Below are 20,539 nucleotides of genomic sequence, written 5' to 3'. Positions count from 1 at the left end.
GCTGTGAAATCTCCCACTGACAAGGGATGTCCATGCATGTATTCAGGTGTTCTCCTGGGACACTCTGAAGTTGGTGTTCTGTTTAGGGAAAACATCCAGCACCTAAGGAGGACTAAAGAGAGGGTCCCTGCCAGGACTTACAAGAATCTGAACATAGACCTAAAGCCTTCAGTGATGAGATGAGCATGAAGAAGACACAAAGACACAACTGGAGAGTAAAAGAGGAATGTGCACAGCTCCCCATCTTGCATTTTAACACTCAAATTCCCATGGCAATGACTCTTTTCTTCCCAAAAACAAGAGCACGCTGGTGAAACCGGGCAGGAACACCACAGGCAAGCTTCCTGTGCTGATATATGGTGGCACAAGAGCACACTTGTGAGCCTATGAGGGGAAGAGCCCCAGGGATGTTGGGGAAAGGGACAATATTTCACCGAGAACACCCCAGGTGTTTTTTGTATAAGATACCTATCTAGCCCCAGGATACCTGAACCGTTCAGAGACTGCCCAAAAATTCAGACAAACAAGTTCTAGAAAAAAATCCAGAAAAACAGCCCTGGTTTAAGATAATATCGTGCTACCTGCAGGACCATCACTCTCATGATGGCAGGAGCAGGCCCTCACCCCTGCCACTTCTCAGGAAGGGACAAGGTGCACAACTGGCCTTCCTGGGCAGGGTTAAGCTAAAACACTGCTGTGTAAGGCCCAGGCACCACTCCCCATGACAGTCCCCAGGCAGAGACACGAGAGGGACAACTGGAGGCAGCAGCATGGAAAAGCAACACTGTGCAAAGAAAAACCAAGTATATGCCCAGAGCAGCTTCAGGCCTGCTTCAGCCCAAAGCACAAACACAGAGTTGTTGTCCTTGGAAAGAAGCGAGAGCATCCTCACCAACATCCCAGCCATGCTCTCACATTTTATATTTAACTACCAGTACCCGATGTGTTAACCCCTCCCTGGATTTACATCATCCCTTTGGCAGAATAAAACCACACAGATTCAGCGGGGTTTGGTTAAAAGTTATGCACACATGCAAGGCTCAATGGTCCCAGGGTCTCAAAAGCCTGACTGTTGCCGCTGACCCCTGCCCCTTCCCCTCCAGATCCAAAGGAAACACAGAGACATTTGTTGTGAAACCGTTCCACCACAGGCACACAGAGTAGGGACTGTGCAGGCAGGGTGGAAAGCAGAGGTGGGCTCCCCGCTGGAGGGGAGCTGTGCTCCATCTGCCTTTCAGATGGATTTCTGAGGCTCTTTCTTCCTTCAGCACAGCTTGTCCAAGGCACATAAACAGAGAAAGTGAGACATTTCTGAGCAGAGGCAGAAGCAGTTTCATCGCCCTGTGGAGAAAGAGCAGTAACTCCCGCCTCTCCCCCATCCACGCCCCAGCAGAGTCCCTGCCGAGGCCGGGGCTGGCAGGGATCCAGCCCACCCGGATACCGCGCCAGGAGCCTGCAGCTGCAGGAATGTCTAGGAGCGGGCGCACGCAGCTTTTTTTAATTGCATGCCTCTGCTTTCACCGTCTCAGACTGCCCTGGCTGGGTACATTTTAGGGTCGGCTTCTTTTTTGTCTTTCTTATTTCTTTCCCAAGTTCTACTTTTAAGTGGATGGGGAAGAGGAGGGGCAAGGGGAGCAATTATAAGGCAGCCTATTGTGATGGCATGCTCCTCTGCCTATTCTTAGACTTTGAAGGGACACTCTGGACTAAATGACCACAGTCTTGTCCTACCCTCATTTTTGGGTAACACTTGGGTTTTTTCAAACTCTGAGAAACTATTTTTCTTTGTTGATAGTGGTGAAGGAAGCATGGATCTCAGACGACACAAACCAGTGCGAACAAAGCTGAAGGAACACATTTCAGAAAACCTTGACGTGCCTGAAAACCCAGCATGCAGGAAGGAGCGTTATAACAATATCAAGCTATGAAACATACTTTGGCAACCTATATTTAACAGCTCAAGAGTCCAAATGCTGCTCATATCCAACGGATGAGAGCACATCTTGAAAACTGAGCAAGTCCTGGCAAAGTCACATGCAAACTACTCCGCTACGCCAGCTTTGTCATTAAAACTCAGACTGAGCACAACAAAGAGGCACGTTCCAACTGCAAGACTGAATTTGAAGCCATCACACCAGACTGCAAATGCAAAAGGAGTTCATAAATATGCAATTCCTTACAGCCTGACCTTCCATCCTATCTGTTTCACCAAAAGGTGCAGTTCAGCCTCTTTTCAGCAACCCACAGCATCAGTAGACCACGCAAAAGGCCACCACCAAGAAAATCCTAGTATTGCTGTGTCACTGGAATCCTGAAATAAAAATGTTTAACAGGCATAACTTGCAGAGACATGTGGCCTTCTGCCAGAAACTTTTGGTTTATTCCTCATATTCAACAGAAGGCACCATCCTTCCCAGAGATCACCGTTCTCTCGGAGTGAGCAGCTTCACTCCACATCTGCTGCTCCAACCCAGTTCCACAAAGATGGATTTGTGGATTATTCAAGCTAACAGAGACCACCTTGGCAGAGCAGTATGAGGGAGCTACTCCAGGTTCAGTTATGGCAGCAGCTCTAAAGGGACCAGCCAGAACACCTAGCCAGTTGTTCATTTGTTGCTCTCCCTCTCACGAGTGATTTCAGCTTTATTTCTACCTGTTTGGTCGATCAGGACTGACCTCACTTAAGAGGTCAGCAAGGTTCCACAACTTTGGAACAACAGCAGCCCAAGCACTCAGCCCTGCACAACTCAAGCTCTCACAGCAAAATTAGGATTTTTTTTTTTCTCTCCACCTCTCAGACCTGCATTGTTTACAGCAGCAGATCACCTCACAGCCTATTTCCTCTTGGAAACATAAGAGAATGTAGAAGTATGTAAGTAATTCAGTGTTTTTATGCATAATCTTACAGTGACATGATGAAAAATCATGCACTCTTCCCGTATCACCTGGTGTAAGTCTTTGCAAAATGAGACATTATGATGTAGGTTGTTTAGGCTGCTTCATCTAAATCACACTGTCTTGCACAGAGCACTGCTCCCTTTACAGGTATTACGAATGACAGAAACTGTGATTTAATTGCAACAATTAGACCATTCTGGCTGAGGTCAGGTGCACAGAACTTCACTGAAGTGAAAAATGCACTTCCATGAAAAATGAATAAAAAATAAAACCCTTATTCTTACAGCAGATCTTTGCCAACAATACGGGCAATTCTTTATTTTCTGTAATTACTCCATAAAACTCAGTGAGGTATGTTAGCATCTATTTTCCAGATAAGGTAATGCAAGAAGTGACCTCCTCAAAATAGAGCAACATTTGGCATTGAAAATGCAACAAAAACTTGAGTACTCCTGTAAGGGATCTGCAAATCTACCTATCCTCATATGTATAAGTCTGCAAAAGAGATACTCTGTCTTCAGCCTCAGGAAGAACCAAAACTGCTAGAGACAACAGACATCTTTAAGGGTTCCCCCCAAAGAATGAATTCTTCTTAAATTCATGGAATTTGAGTTCTCTTAAAAACTTCACAAAATTTCTTTGTGAAGATGCACTTTAAAGTCCAATTTCACTAAATTGTCGTCGCATGATCATAGGACAGGAAAAAAAGCAGATGGATTTGGACATCTTGTCCAAGTTTGCACTGCGTAGCTGTACTATCTCCAAAGTGAACAGCTCTTCTCTAGAGAAGAACATGTGGTTTGTGTGGCTCTCTATCCTTATGAGCTCATGGATTAGCCTGAAATATCTCAGGCTACAGTGCATCCTGACCAGGACGTACTGTCTCCTACAATATTGCAACAACAAAATTTAAGCACCAAGTAGGATTTTACAGGCTACTCTCCCCAACCCTGAGTTCCCTAATGGCTGGAGGTGTCAGAGTTACCATAAATCAGCATAATCCTGCAGGCTATACTGACAGGACTGCCACTGCAAGCTCTGGGAGGGCACTAGCAACGCTGCTTCCTCCTAAACCGGTGCACACTTTTGTTAGAGCACACAGACAGGATTATTCAGCCCTTCCTACTGAAGGGAACGTCTGCTTCTGGCATATAATGTTCCCAAATCCCACCAAAAAAGATTACTCTAGGTGGCCAAGTACTTCATGACGGCAGCAGATCAGCCTCAAACTGAGCAATCTACTCATCTCTGGGCCATCTGCCATCCACCAGACACAAAGTACCTGACTTTGTTTCTTACTACAGAAACAATCTGGACATGCTTTAGCAATTGAAAAATAAAATTCAGCTGAGGTTCTTTCGGCCTGGCCACTGCAGTGGGGGTTTTTTTCCTGGTCTTCCATATATAGTTGTGACAGCAGCAGTAAAACATTCGCTCAGCCGCCCTCCCGTAGCTGAGTCTGTACCCACCCACACCACAGATGTACTCAGAGGGACAAACCCCTCCCTCCCTATTTACACGGCATGACAAGCCTGGGATGTGGCTTGCTGCAGCAGTGCTGGTGCTCCAGTCCTCCCACAAGTACCAAATCCGTGTCTCCTGTGCAAGGCAGCACCTGTGCAATGTCTAAGGAACAGGACAAGCCACGTGGATGGCATCTCAGATTCCAGAGAAGTGCATTTCCCGTGTTGCTCAAGATCATGGCAGGATCAGAGCTGGCTGGCAACAATCAAAAACTCGTAACAGGAATGACTTCATTTTTATAAAGAGTTATCAAGTCACATTTTAAGCACTGCATATACAAGATTATAAAATATTTCACACTTCCACGTTTTCTTCTTCACATATGCTTCCATCTAGCAAAATCCCATCGCATTAATGAGCAAGATCTTTACCTTCCTTATGGTTATGCATAATCATAACTAAGCCAAACATGCACCTTCCACTTAAATTCCTTTAAGTTATTTAAGCTACATTATTTAAACATTATTTTGCTAATGTGCCAGTGCCACATTCTGATATATTCTGCTTTGGATGGTACACTCCCACTCTTTTCCCAAAATACAGAAACTGTCTCCAAAATACTGCACACCTCCAACAAAAACAACACACCAGTGGACAGAGACAGTTTTTTGCTAAGGCTGAGTACACCCCTTCCCATGTTGAAGAGGGAATCAAGTTTGGATCATCTGAGGTTTGCATCACTTCCTGGTAAAGGCACATTTTGTCTTCTTTTTTTTTTTTCCCATCTTTAAATCTCCTTTAAACCCCTCTAAGCCCAGTCAGAATCCAAACCAAAGTGGCTGAGCCAGCTTGCACTACACTGTATCAGCCAGCCTTTGACCAAAGCAAGCAGTGCAGACTTCCCAGAGGTGCCTCAGACCAGCAGCCCAGCTTTCCACAGCGGCATCGATACACACAGCTGCATGATGTCTGCCAGGGAAAGATAAAAAAGCACAGTCTGCAGATAAAAATTCTGCTGCTAAGTCACAGGTTCATCATGTATATACCAGAAATGTGGAATAAGAGGAACCCAGCCTCCCTTACTGATAACTCTTGCTTTAAGTAAGATTACAGCCAGTTTCTACTTTCTTAAATCTCTTCCTGGTCAGTCCAACTAGTCTTTAATAAAGTTTTAAGCTAACAGAGCTCCTTGCTATTTTTCCTCCGAAAATCTGTCAAAGTGACTGTTGTCCAGTCCGTGCCCTGTCCCTTAGTCTGAACCCCCTGAAGAGCTCTCCAAAGCTTAATTTGGAAAGGGAAGAGGTTTTCCTATTCAAACATACTCAGCAGGAGCTATTTTGTTTGGGTCAGATACACAAAAACCTAACAATGAGAGCTCCACAAGACCACCAGCACCTACCAGCAAGGTAAGGAGCAGAAGTGACACCCTCCTACACTGTATGGTTTCTAGGACAGGATTTGGCTGAAAGAGCACACATTTCTCAGCTCTTCTACTTCTCTCTGCCCCCTCCCTGGATCTCCTCAACAGATCCTCTGGCTATACCCTTTCTCAATAAAATAATGGAAACCCTTTTTACTCCCAGTAGTGGTTACACTTGTGCCCTTTCATATGAGCCTGTCCACCAGCGTGAGAAACTGTGCACTAGACTGTAATGGAGAAGACCTAAATGAGGCAGAGCTGTTCCTCACATAAAACTACGAAAGAATTACATTTTATAATGTTTTTTTTTTTTCCTCCCTGTCACAGGGGGATGGAAAAACTCTCTCTTTCCTTCCAACCTTATTCTATTGTTTGGTTTTCAAAGGAACACGACGGGGACACAAAGACTATTTGCTAAAAAGGAGACTCTGAGAAGTTAACAGTGATCTTGAGCATTTGAATATACTGTCTGCAGTTACACTGACCATAAGGTCCTACAGTTCCCTGCTCACTCCCTAAGTGGGGAACATCCCTGTTTGGCTTGGCTCAGTTTCCTGAAGTGCTGCGTCACTAACTGGAAACAGGCGGGTTTGCAGGGAGATTCCAAGAAGCCCAAAGGACGATGCAACCACGGGCACCACTCCTCAAACCAAATCAGGAATAAATACAGGATGCTGAAGGAAACAGGTCTTTGCTTGGTCCCTGGCTAAGCTAACAAAACAGGGTTTAAGTGTCTCTGTGTTGCAAATAACCACAGTGAGGAACCTGAATGTGCTGGTTACATTAATTGTGCCCTTGTACTTCAGAGAAATCCCTGACAATCTGTTTAGGGACAAGAAAAAACCAGGACAGCTACCTCCTCCCTGCTGCTATGAGACAGCACCAGGCCATGTGTAACCTCAGGGCTACTTCTACACCAGGCCCCTCTCCCCCCCGAAGCCCAGAGGGAGATCAGTGCCTGTGTGGGTCCAGCTCCAGTCCAAGATGCGTCAAGTATCCCTGTTTAATGCAAGAGCTCTGAAGCAAAGCATCACACGGGCACATTTCAGATTGTCACAGCACTGCCTCAAAGCTCACAGACAGTGCAGCATGTGCCAGTTACTGAGCTGGTCAAGGAGCTGTTTCCCAGCACCAGCACAGCCTTTTCTCTTTGGTACACAGTGCAGACCACTGAAGTCACAGCCTGGGCTGCACACAACTCATTACATTTCCTTACCCCATCTGCCTCCACACTTCTTCACACCCCTACTTGACCCACCTTTTCTCAGGCATTTGCTCACTCACTTCATATCATCTCCACAGAATTTTGACTCCTGTTTTTCCCTGTTGCTTGACTAAACTGATGGAATGCAGCCTGCCTGGCTCAAACATCAGACCTCTTGTAGAGGATCTAAGCAGAAGTGTGAATTGAGGTTTTTGGAACACCTACTGGAAAGTGCCTTACAAGGGTTCAATTAAGAGAGGATATGTAATTCAAGAGAGACTCCTCAAAAGCCTTCTGGCAGTACTCTGAAAAGTCAGGCATGTCTTGTCCTATGGCTCCACTGCCACAGGTCACCTTTGCACAGCAGAATGACGAAGGCATTCCACAAATTAACCGGTGCCGAATGACCAGCAGTGCTCATTTATTCCATCCTCAGACAGGCTCCGGAGGTGCCTCCCAGCAGCACGTAGCTTCAGCCTCTCCTGGTGGAGCCTGACCTGCCTGACAGGATCATCAGGCTGAGGAGCTTCATTCCTCGCCATCCGTTCTGCAGGAGGCACTCCATGCTGAGCAGGTCAGGAAGGGGCCACTTGACGAGTGCAGCAGCACCCCCCACACACCATCACATCACAGGCGCACTGGGACTTCACGCCACAAGGAGAAGCAACACTGCTTTAGAGAAGCTGGGCGCATTCCTGCTCATTGCCGTGTTTCCAATACAGCTTTTGGACACTTTCAAACCACATCTGCTGTCCACACTACACTTGAATAAAATATTTTTGCTTCTAGCATATTCCAGAGAAAAAGCAAAACAGCATTACCACTACAAAAGGTTATGCCATACCATGGAAGCAGTTTAAGGCAGTATCTTCTGTCTGCCAGCTATCTAAATGCAGGAACACCAAGGGAGAAAAATTACTTGCTCTCCCCAAATGTCCCAGGCACTCTTCTCCTCCTGTTTCAATTTGCATGTCAAAACTAAAGACTATTCCCCTATAAACTATGAGGAGACTGATGCTGGATCACATAGAGACCTCCAGGCTTGTTAAAATGCTGCAGAAGTTCTGGACAGGCCTTAATAAAGTAAGGTTAAGCTTCCTCCAGCTGATGGTGTAGAAAAGTACAGTAGTGTGATGCACAGAGGCAGACGGACAAGAACAATCTTCCATTGTTAAACACCAGGGTAAAAGCTGGTACCATTAGTACAACTGGAACCACATCCACCACCACCTTCCATGAATCATACCTTTAAAATGAAAGCTACAAACTTTGCTTTTTTATCTGTATATTTATCCCATCTTCCCACACATTCCCTTTTTCCTCATGCTTCACCCTAACTGTTTTGCTTTCTTGTTTTCCACTGCCTTTCACTTGCCAGAGTTGAAGACCCTTGGCACACTGACACCAATCACATGTGTTTTACCCAGTCTATCCCAGACAGAGGCTCAGAGAATACAAGGCCACCTTTGGTACTCAACTTCAAGAGGGAATATACATAAAGGTGGCCTTGTATTTTGGGACTAATGCCTTTTTTCTATCAGAATTCTTATCCTTCCCCCCATGCTTGTACATTTTCCTCCTTTATATGTGCCAAGAGGTGTCATGATAAACACAAGCAGTTCAAAAACAGCTTGAAGCAATTAAAGCATTTATTTAAACTTCACTGAAATCAACAGTTTAGAAAAATGACCAAATGCTGTGATGCATGTGATGTATGTTATGCCTTGAAGTATCCAGAGAGTCAACAGGCCCAGCAATAAAGTTTTATAGCATTTCAAGCTAGAAAGGACTATGAAACCTTCCTAATCTTCCCTGTCCTAACCCACCATTTCCATGAGGTACTCTTATACAGGATCTGATAATTTGTTGAAATATAACTGCCAGAAGAGAACATGGGTGTGCCTCAAAGACTGAGGAATGAGCATTTTTTTTAACTCAAGTATATTTTAGCACTTTTTTTGTAATGCTTTCCAAGTCCTGATTTCCAATATGTATTCACCTGTCCCATAGGTAGATACATCCTAGTCACATAACTCTGCTTCCAGATCATGGATGAAAACCTGGAAAAGCCTCTTGTCTGGTACCATTTTGCAGAACTCAATAAATCTATCCTCTGACACCAATTCTCCATTAGCAACTGCTTTGAGTCAACTCTAATTTCATACACTTTGTGGTACAACCTTTCAACCAATACAGTAAAATAAAAAGCAAATTGCTTGCAAAATGTCTCCATTTACTATCAATTTTTTTTCATCTCAAAGAATGAAACCATGTTTGTCTGACTATATCTGCTTTCCATCAAATTCTACCTATCAGGGTTAAATCATATCTGTAGTATTCCACTCTGTAACTGTGGAATCCTAAAAGATTCCAAGAATTTTTACATATGTTTGGTACCAGGATCTCCAGTGTATAATTTTAATTTCCTCCCCTTTAGTCTATTAATTGACTATTTTCAGGTATTTCCTCATAATGTCATGACCCAAAAAAATCAGTGCCAACAAGCCAAACATTTCCTCTGGGACCTTCCAGCCTATCCAGATTTCCAGTTATCTAGATTTATTGGTTCCAAGATGTTCTATAACCCGATTACTGACAGTGGTTAATTTTCATGAGACACCATTTAGAGAAGTCCCCTTGCTACCCTTACACTTGCCAACATTGTGTTTTCCCCTTGGATATTCTTTGCTGATCATCACCAGCTTCTCTTAATTTCACACCGATTCTTTTTTACCTTTCACTAACTTGTAAGCATTGGATCAGGCAAAAAGAGGAAAGATACTTGCAGAGGACACTAGCTGTATAAAAAAGGCATAATCTTAAGAGACATAATCCCCTTCATAATTTTAATCTAAGCACAAAGCTCTGAAGGGATCTTGCTGCAAGTACAGAAATATTCATTATCTGTGTGTTACGAGAACCACAGCTGAAATCAAAGTTTTCGCAGACACTCTATTCTGGTACATTACTGAAAATGACATACATCACATGAAACTGAGAAAGATGCCTCAAGAATAGTAATGTGAGCTCAACATAAACTGTTCTGATCACACCACTTCCTCAAACTCCTCCAAACACCTGCCCACCTTCGAAGCAATACACATTTAATGTTTGTAATCATTTCTCACAACCTGCTACTTCAACCACTTTTGCTGCTTTTCTTGGCATTCTCCCAAATTAGCCTCTCTTTCAGATACCCAGGTGTCAAGAACTGAAAGGTCCTCAGCCAAACTGTGACATACTGACACCTGCAAGACCCAGGGTTTTAAGAATCTCCCCAAACCATGCTTTCCAACACCTTAATCACAGCAATGGGAACGGCACCATTAATTGGCCATCCCCAGTCACAACCCTGGCTCCTTCGACACCCAGACTTTACAGCTTTCTGCACTCATTAACTGCTTCAAAAGCCTCTTCAGCAATGCAAGATTCTGCAGACTCCTTTCTTGCTTGTAATTCCAAGTTCCCTTTTCCCCCTCAGATGCCTGAGCATTTGAAACAAAAGCAAATGAGACCAGAAGTTCCTCAGAGCTCCAGTGGCTCCATCCCAGCTACCACACCATGTAATGTCCCTCCTGAGCACTGAAGCCACATCTTAAAACCAAGTAGGGTTTTTTCCCATCCCCAACTAAGCTGTCCCAAGCAAGGTTCTTTTTCATTAAAGCTAAAAAAGATGTTCTGGATACAAAATGCCTTTCAACTTTTTAGAAAAGTAATCAAGACTTTAACTGCACAATTTTGAAAGTCACTTTTTGTGTTCATCTTGATCTTGCAGAGATGTTTGTAGTTGGGAAAAAAACCAGCAACATAAATTAAGTTCATCTTTTCCCTGTGGTTTTTCTAACATATTTCTAGCAACCCAACAGACAAACAATGGCAATAGGGAAGCATTCCCAAGCCATAGAGCAGACTCCCCGAAGCACTCTTCTGATAATTTTGCTCTGAATTAGTACAACCAAGTGAAAAGTCACAAGTCACCCTGGGCAAGTACAAAATACTACTTTTTCGCTTTCAGTCCTTCTGGCAAGCAACAGCATCCACTGAAAGCCAGGAGGAGCACACAAGCTGAACTGAAAAAGAACTGCAAAAGCACTAAGGCTCGAGGAGGAGACAAATTTTGCATCCTGAAAGCTCATGCCTTAAAAATAGTGCCAAAGCTCATTCCTGCCATGCCTGTTTCTGCAGGTAGTCACACCTGAGCGGTGCCTTCCAGCAGCCGGCGGAGTGAGCCAGCTGGGGATCCCGAGGGAGCAGCACCCACGCACATCTGGAGCCCTCCTGCAGCTGCCAGCTCTTGCCCTCTCCCAGTGAGCCCCTTCAGGAGTGCTGTGACAGAAGGGGTCAGCCAGACACACAGGCATCCATCTGGAGAGGCAAGGAGGAAATGCTTCCCAGTGAGAGAAAGGGCAGATGGCTCACAGCCAACCATGATGGATATCCCCAGAGAGCCCTCACTCCCTGTAGCACTTCACCAGGGAGCACACAAGGCATTAGAGCCATATGTAGGCAGGATCGTCTTGCTTTTCTTTTCCTTTTCTTAAAAAAACCCTTCTGCTTGATGCCTGTTTTCTGAAAAATATATCTTACCAGCCTGCCTGAAACCCCACACCAGTCCCAGGCCTGAGTCACACACCCAGCTGCGCAGGGGGGAGGCACAGAGGAGGAGGGGAAGGGAGCTGCAGCACCAAGGAGCTCAAACAAGACATACCATCAGTGCTGATGACGAGGCCAGTTACACCCATGATGAGAAAGACAGATGTTTTGCAGAAAGTCAGCCGCTGCCTCATAGTAGGAGTTATGAAAGTGGAGAGTTCAGACATCATATTTTCCCTCAGTCTTCATCCTTTGCTAGCCAGGACAGATTCCAGAAAGCCAGGTGTCTGGCTGCAAAAAATACTGCAGTCTTAGTTCTAAGTTCTTAGTCTTGGCTCCTCCTGAAGGCATCACCGTGTCCGTAATACCACAAGCTTCCTAAGGCAACCCTGCCATCACTGCTTTGGCAGTGAGAAAATCCGGGGGAGAAGATCAGTTCTCTGCTGCTCCTGAGTTTTGGTTCTACACATACACAAATCTCTCTTGTGGGTACCAGAGGCTCCATAAATGAGAACACACATGTCTTCAGATAACCCCCATAAAATCAAAACACGGCAGGCGGATTACTGAAGCCAACAAAAGAACCTACAGAAGACTAGGAAAAAAAGCAGCCTTGGGATAAGCATTCTCTTGTGCACAAAATTTGCTGTTGAGATGAAGGACAAGAAATCTGCTTGGTATTCAAGTATTGAATTTGGGGGAGTTTGGGGATTGGGGTTTTTTTTGTTGAGTGTTTTTCAAGTTTTAGGTCTAGAAAACCTCTCCATGCTACTCATGTGAGCTACCCCATGAGGTGGTCTCTTCCCACACCCACAGTTTCAGGGTTACCCACAAAAGGAAATAACACAGGTATGAGGTAGCATAGACAAACAAGTCTGCTGCCCAGCAGTGCCCTATCTAAATCTGAGCAGGTCAGTGCCTTGAGTCCAGACTGCTGTGAAAGGAATGACAGCACAGCGCCAGCTGGAATGGGGCTCAGGTTGTCTCCAGCTCAGCTTTCTGCCCAAACAGGGCCAGCACTAACCGAAGACCAGTTTACTCAGGCCTTTATCCAGTCAGGTCCTAAAAACTTCTAAGGAAGGAGGTGGTGCAGTCTCCCAGGGCAGCTCTCTCTCCAGTGCTCAGTTATCCTCACCATGAAGCCCTTTTTCCTTACGAGTCTGAACATCTCTCACTTCTGCTGATGTCCATTTCCTCTCACCCTCCTGTCATGCTGTGGTGTAAAGAGCCTGACTCTTTTTCCAGTCTTTTTGACAGACCTTCACATCGCAGCATCCAAACTTTGGAGAAGAGAAATTAGACTGGGCACTCCAAATCTCAGCAAATGAAAGATGCTTTTCTTGCTTCACAAGCCACCATGTGCTTCAAAGAATTCTACCACAGCTGAGGACTCTGCTCACATCCAAAGTTAGGGGCAGCACTCAATACCTCTGGTGCAGAACAAGGGCAAATGACTTTCTTCCTGTCTAATGGAGATCAGCCCATCTCACCCCAAAAAGCACACTCCTTACCTCTTCAGGAAACTTCAGCTGCAACAAGAGCTCGGAGATGAGCGCTGTAGGGTCACCAAACAGCCAGGGCTTGTCCCAGCAGAGCTGCAGGACAGCAGTGAGCCCAGCTCCAGGTGAGCCACTGAAGCCAATCAGGAACTACAGGGGAGAAGCCTCCACCAGCACCAACTCACTTCTGCCCTGCATTGCTGCTCAGGACAATTCCAATTTGGCAAGGAAGGAGGCCTGAAGCTCCCTAAGACACCCAGAGCTCCCTAAGAGGTTATCAGAGCAGCCTGGTCTCTGTTTCTCACCCCATATGACTGACAAATTGTATGAAAGGACAAAGCCAGCCCCAGCACGGCTGCAGAGGAATGTTTGTCTTTGGCAAAGAGCAGAGAGATGAAGTGGGTGTCACGTTCTTCCATTAAATTTGTGCCTGTCGCAACAGCAGAGCCAGATCACATACAGAAGATTGAAAGCCAGTTAGCAGCAGATGAAAAAAAAAAAAAAAAAAAAAAAAAAAAGGTAGTTGTTTCCAAGACACAGAGAAGGCACAGAGAGGTTACTGGCAGCATTCAGCTCCACATTTGGATGGATGGCACCTATGGGGACAGCTCTAGCCATTAAGGTCTATTCCATTTAACCACACTTTATTATTTCACATTGCCTTCTCCACTTCCCTACCCACCCTCTGGAGAGGGAATGCTCATTATTTGGAGTATTTGTACCCTTCCTGCACACATTTAGCACTGATCCAACTCAACCCAGTGACTTTCTTTCCTGCAGTTGTGATCTGTGTTTGACACCTCACAGACAGAAAGAATGAGGAAAAAGTCCCTGCTCTGAAAAGTTCAGCATCTCAGGCTGAATGTCCACCTCAGCTACGCCTCGTTAAACCCCACCATTTTTCACCTGTCTTCTTTACTGCATATTACTCACTTCAGTGAGGTGAAAGGGAAACATATTTGCCAGCAAAATTGTGGCCCTAAGACAAGCTTATTCTTTGCATGCCATTCCTTTCACTTTTATGAAAGAAAAATAATTTAGCATCCAAGACAGCCTCCACTTTGCACCAGCACTTGACATCATGGAGGGGTGGTGGGACCATGGACCAATCCAACACCAGTGCTTCCTTGAATATCAGGTCTGCCTATTTTTCTGCTACAGATCCACATCCTTCTCAAACAACCCTTTTTCCTATTTATCCTTGAACAAATACCTGTTCCAGGCAAACCCTGTTCTTTTCCAAATAATTGTCTACTGGTGTCAAATAAATATACACATGCACACATCAGGCTTACATCTAAGCACAACTCATAAATCTACTCTGACTATTCCCACTGCACATTCCTTTAGCTCAAAATGCAGTTCCACTGCCCCCTCCCCAGCCAAATATTCCTATCTGCCCTTTCATGTCAGCATCAGTACCTGGGCTGCTACAGGGCAATCTGTGTCAGGGAACTGATATCCCTGAAAGGTACTTTCTGGCAAAAAAAAAAATCATTTTAAAACTGGATGAGCTCCCAGCCAGCTGCCACAACAGCCTGTGGTTACATCCAGGTGCAGAACTGCACTGTCAGGTCTTGTCACCCACAAAAAACACAGCCAAAAGGCATCTCCATGATTCCGAGAGAGATGAATAGGGAGCAACAGCATGAAAAAAATGTACCCTCCTGAAAACACAGACAAAGAGCTCTACTGTGAGAGCACCCCTAAGGTACCCACCAGGAACCTATTCCTCTTGGAAAAAGCAAGCTGCTCTAGAGAATTTAAGAGGAGTTAAAGGGGGACCTTGTAAGCTCAGGGTCAGCAGCCAATGCAGCTTGTGGCAAACACCACTGAGGCAGGTCAGACACTCTGTATCTGACAGCAATTTCACCTATCAATAATTGCTAACGTCTCACCCACAAAATTATCCTTCTCCAAAAGCGAGAGAAGCAGCCCAAGACACAGGATACAGATGATGGATGCTTAAATCAAGTATTACAAAGTGACTGGAAAACAGCTTTTGGGAATGCAGGGAGGAAGGTGTACAAACAGCAGTAAGGACAGCACGGCCTGATAACCAACATTTGGATACAGCACAAAAAAGCAGCACCTATCTGCAAGCGCAAAGCCAGCAAGAAAACTTCCCTTGTCAGAGATGGGGGCTACTTTCAAAGGACACTGTCTTCAAAGCAACAGCCAAGCATCTCGGAGGGACCTTGTTAGCTGAGGGACCAAGAGAAAATGAGCCCACAGTGACAGAGCTCCCAGCTCTGTGGAGGGAGAAGTAGCCAGCACGGCACAGCACACACTGGCCTCCTCCATAGACACAGACAATCCCAAAAAGCGAGACTGCTTTAATAAAAACTTGTCCCCATCCCAAGATAGGGGAAACTCACTTAATCCCAGCTAAGAAGGGACTCTTCACATTACAAACAAAGACCTGCAAAGAGCACAAGTTCCCACCAGCCCTGTAGATAAGCTGAACAACTCCAGACACAGGAAAGCCCTGTCTGGTAACACCATAAGTGAAATTCCTTTACCCCCACTATCGTGCACAACCTGCTCCATGTGTAAGGGCTGGCTTTCCAAAGGAAACATTTACAGAGGACAGTGCACATCAGTCACGTCCATTAGGAAAAAGAATAAAGAATGGGTTTGTACATTAAATGCTGGCTCATTCCTATCTACCACGCTTCGAAGTCAGTCCCAGGACAGACTAACATTTTTTCCAGCTCCTGTCTTCACTGCAGATCAAGCACTTCACTATACAGTTACAGCCAGCAACTCAATAGCCCCATTTTTCTAATTTTAACTGCCAGGAAACAGCAGGGTAAAGTTTCAAAGTCCCCTACTTGTGTTTATCTCAGCTTTTAGAGGAACTGTAGATCAGTTAGACCCATTACAAGTATGTGACATGTCTCTTGGCAAACTGGAATAGTTTTCTTATTTCAATTTGGGAAGAAAATGAGGAGGAGAAATGGTTTTCAGTGCAAGGTACCGCATACAACTAATTTTGCTGTTCAGCAGTTGTGATGTTGACTTTTTTATTGATATGGAAAGTCATTGACAAAATTTAACACTACTGCTTTGTATGAGATCTGTATACAACTATTTAAAAATCTAACTTTCTCATTTCCCCTCTTTACTGCAATTTTGGAAAAATCTTTGCAAGTACTAACTGTACAAATATTTTACATAAAGTCAGCTGCAGGTGTATAGAGAAGAAAGAATGAGGAATGTCAGCTTCATGGTTTGTGGGCAACAGACCAAACCCCATGTGCAAATAAATGAAGTAGCTCTCCCCCTACCAAAATGAAACAAAAGTTGGATCCAACTATATTGACACCAGGGAGCTAAATGCAGCCACCACACCATAAGTTACAGCCAGCTCCACATCCATACCCGCCACAGTAACCGCAGCTTTCAGTTAAATACACACAGATTGTAAAAATCCAACACTGTCATCCATTTAAAATAACGACTGCCGTACTCCGAAAGCTCAAGGCACTCCCTGGCAGCTCATCCAGAGGCAGCTTTCCTGCAGAAGTCATTAGAAACACAAAGTAACAGCAACCATCGTTTTTTCGGCAGAGGAAATGAGTTACCACGCAAGCGCCAGTGAGGTTCAGAGGTTTGTAATGGGGAGGAAAGAAGGCCAGCTCAGAGTTTCCCGAGCTCATCTTAGATGACAATCACAACCCTGAGCATTAACATTCACCTTTGGTTTTGCTTTCACAGGGAGACAGAAACTTGGTAGCTGGGGCCTGGGAAGCGTCCTCCTCTCATGCCAACCTACATTACACCCTTGGTCCCAGGGTTGAGCTGGGTTGAGCTGATGCCCAAAGCATCGCCAGCGACATGGAAACAGGATCACAGGGCTCAAACACCATTCAGACAACAGCAGCAGCAATGTGACAGTTCACTAATTTCAATTTCTTCATGACTTCCAAGTTCCAATAGTCAGGCTCTTTAACAAATAAACCATTTGGGCTATTTAGCATTTTTAGTCATCTTCCAGTTAACCACTCATGCAGACATCCAGGACACGACATCTAGGAATTTAGTCCTAAATCTAAGCCAGTTGCTGTCCCCATGTACCTGTAGGGCAGCTGCAGTTCTACATCTGCCATGCCAAGATCACATCCATGCCTACATTCAGCTGCATTTTGCTACCATCTGGAAACAGCAGCCAATGTGTTAAAATAGCCATGAAAATGGAAGGGAAAAATAAAACTGCCTCCTCAGTATTACATAAAGAGGTTTTAAATGCCAAAGGCTCCTAAGAACCATCTGCCTTTCAGCCCCCATCCAGCAATGGGACAGGTAGTTGGCATTTCACAGCATGTTTGTCAGACTCATCCATCTGCACCAGATCTGGCACTCGTCACAGAAAACACAGTCCCAGCTGGGCCATGTCCAACCACAGATCAATTCCAGCACAGTCCCACGGCCTCCAGCAGAGTTCTCCCACTTCAAGCCCACCTGTGTGTTATGGAAAGTAACAGCAGCAGCAAGAAGCTGGAGGTTTTGCCACCTGGCCACGCTCCTTCTCCCCTTGGGCAGTGGCAGGTGTTGTGTTTGCCTTCTGTTTGACCACCAGGAAAAAGCAAAGAATAACAATAATAACACTAAAAATAATAATAATAACACTGCCTTGCACAGTGCCAGCACATGGCACTACCAACACAGTCACAACAAGCTACAGCACAGATGAAGATTATATAATGCAGACATGTGACACATACCATGAACACGCCTCTAGGAAATCTTTCGGCCTTTTCTTCCATGGGAAACTAAACCACTCTGGAAAAATAACTGCTATAAAGCTATCTGGCATCCAGGTGAAGACTTCAATGAGCCACCTCAAGGATTGCTACCTGCCAATAGTAGAGCTGAGCTCCTCGAGGCCCCACTTTCTCCAGGTACAGCTGATGATATTACTGACAGCACCAGTGGAGTGAGGGAACGGCTCCTCACACAGCTCCAGGCACTGGTGAAATCATCAGCTGTTAAAGAGAAATGTAAATCCCCAGGAGGTTGGATTTCAACCCTGGTAATTAAGGCAAGCTGGAACAGTTTAAAATAGAGGTCGACTTTTTAAGTGTATGCATACTTTCACACTTGTCTGCTAGGTTCAAATCAACAAGAGCTGGGAACAGCCTTTCTGGTCGTAGAAAGGTTAAATTTTAATTTAAAATACACAAAAGGCAGTTGGCACGGAATTCTCACCCTCACCAGTCTGTACACACAGGTAGGTCTGACTGTGGAACGACATTGATTCTTCTTCCTATTGTGAGCGCTCCCCTCAGTCATCATCACCATCATCTTCATCATCATCTTCTCCCTCCGCCCCCTTGCCAGTCCAGCTCACACTCCTAGGGCTGCGTGACTGTCCCAGAGACCTTTCCTAAGCCCATAGTTTCCTTGGATAGCAGACCTGCACATCTAGCTAAGGGACACCTCGGGAGTGTGTGAAGACCAGAAGATGCAGTAGGACATGTGTTTCTTGGCTGTGAGGGTGACAGACAGCACAGGGCAGGGGCACTTCTGCAGGGGGAGCACAGGAGGGTTTCCTCATCATCCCAATCTTTTCAAAAAGACCCTGCAGTAAGTTTATAAACACAGCACAGTAACTGGGTCAAACCAGTCCTCCCAGATGGAAAGTATAACCCAGGAGAAGAACAGATGTTTCATCCAGAGAGCCTGTTCGTTTGTTTTGGGTTTTTCAAGTAATTCTATGAAGTTTTGGCCAGAGGTAAATAGAGAACTTGTGTTTCATGGTATCAAGCTCAGTATTTTCCTCCACATGGCAGAGCACACTCACAAAAGAAAAAGTTCAACAGGCAGAAGTGTGGGGTTTTTTCACTTTAAAGGCTGTTAATTTCATAAACCTTTTTTTCTTCTTTAAAGATTGCAATATGTCACTATACCTACTTTATAGCATTTGCTTGGGCTTTTATTTCTGAAACTTATTTCAGAAGAATTCCAAGAACAACCAAAAAGAGAAATTGATTTCACACTTTTTATTTGGCTTCAAGAGGGTCTCCCAAGAAATCTTAAACTCCTAAAAAGACCCAATCAAACAAGACAGCAACACAAACAAATCAATGTTAGTGTTACTGCCAACAAAGATCATCACAGCCCAAAATTTTGCAGATCCAGCTATGCCCCTTACAAAATGCTCATCATCATAGCATTTAAAGCTGAAAATCCCCAATAAAACTTGAAAACAGAAAAGGGAAAAGCATCCCATTTCCACCCACCAGACAAACAGCATGTTTTCTTTATCAAACTCAATTCTCAGACTCCTTGAAATAGGGCAGAAAAGACACATATCCATGTCACTGTGGCCACAAGTTCTAGCCCAAGTGTAAAATCTCCTTTGGGGCACTAATTAAAGAAGATACGAGAACACTAAGTAAGAAAACAAAAGTTAAGAGTGGCAACTCCATTCTCATCACAAGTCTCCAAACAGAGCAAGAGGAAGTATGCCAGCACAGCTGTAAAATCTGAAGGGGAACACTCTCCAAAGAGCCCCTCATTTCACTCACAACATTCCTATTGATAAAGAAAAAAAAAAAAAAACAACAAAACCACAAGAAAACAGCTGTTTGAGGGAAGAGCTTTCCATTGTTAAGTGCTCCTCCTGGCTCTTTAAAAAGCCCAAGCCACCGTAACATGATTGCTTTTCCCCGGATCTACCAGATGATACACATTGCGCAAGAAAGCCCAAGACTTTCAACGACAAAGAAGCCAAACACTGTTTAAAGACCGTCACGCGTGCAGCAGGCTTGCTTCCTGCTGGAACGAGGCTTGGAGCTTGTGAAAGACGCGATCCCGGATCAGTAAGACTAGCACTGCCACACACAACAAATAAGGTTTTCCTTGTTTGCCTTACAAGACTAATGCCAAGATCTGCACGGAGGCAGTGGCCATGGGATCACCACTGCTCCCGTGAAGAGCTGGGCCCCTCACTCTGGGGCTGTATTTGCACATCACCCTCTTTGGTGCAAGGAAGAAATGCAGAGCACATGGCAGCCCCTGCCAAGCGCCGTCCCTCAGGCACTGCCACATCCCAGTCACCACCACCATGCTCCTCTTGGGTCTCCATCCAAGCACTGCCACATGCCAGTCACTACCACCATACTCCTCTTGAGTCTCCATCCAAGCACTGCCACATCCCAGTCACCACCACCATGCTCCTCTTGGGTCTCCATCCAAGCACTGCTCATCCCAGTCACCACCACCATGCTCCTCTTGGGTCTCCATCCAAGCACTGCTCATCCCAGTCACCACCACCATGCTCCTCTTGGGTCTCCATCCAAGCACTGCCACATGCCAGTCACTACCACCATACTCCTCTTGAGTCTCCATCCAAGCACTGCCACATCCCAGTCACCACCACCATGCTCCTCTTGGGTCTCCATCCAAGCACTGCCACATGCCAGTCACCACCACCATGCTCCTCTTGGGTCTCCA

The 20,539-nt window shown here is 45.2% G+C and overlaps 1 protein-coding gene across 2 annotated transcripts in view; it reads right to left on the bottom strand.

Annotated features, from left to right (window-relative positions):
- Positions 1-20,539, bottom strand: part of CREB3L2 (cAMP responsive element binding protein 3 like 2) — a 75,098-nt gene that overhangs the window by 53,397 nt on the left and 1,162 nt on the right. The gene's annotated exons all lie outside the window — the stretch shown is intronic.

This window comes from Coloeus monedula, assembly GCF_965178545.1.
Source record: "Coloeus monedula genome assembly, chromosome: 4".
Taxonomy (NCBI): Eukaryota; Metazoa; Chordata; class Aves; order Passeriformes; family Corvidae; genus Coloeus; species Coloeus monedula.
This window is presented reverse-complemented; position numbering and strand designations above follow the sequence as displayed.